Genomic DNA, 308 nt, shown 5'->3' on the forward strand with positions numbered 1-308 from the left:
CTCACTCTGGCCTGATAGAGGAGCTCACTGCCAGCAGAGGGAGGGTCCAGCTGTGCCGGCTGCGAGTCCCGTCCACCAGGGGGCGCGGGAGCGCCGCGCCGTCCGGCCGTTGCGTTTCCGGGCACCGAGGCCCAGCGCCGCCATCGCCCTCGGCGCGTCCCTGCCACGAGTCGCCCCGCCTCTCCCGTTACCGCGGCAACGGCGGCGCCTCCTCCCGGGCGGCCCGGATCATCTCTCCGCGCCATTTTCAAACTGCCCGAGAGCCGGAGCCAGTGGCTGGGGCGGAAGGAGTTACGCGGGGGACGAGG

Source organism: Echinops telfairi, unplaced genomic scaffold (genome assembly GCF_000313985.2).
Source record: "Echinops telfairi isolate 266 unplaced genomic scaffold, ASM31398v2 ScPeMD7_7468;HRSCAF=8506_0, whole genome shotgun sequence".
In the NCBI taxonomy this organism is placed as follows: domain Eukaryota; kingdom Metazoa; phylum Chordata; class Mammalia; order Afrosoricida; family Tenrecidae; genus Echinops; species Echinops telfairi.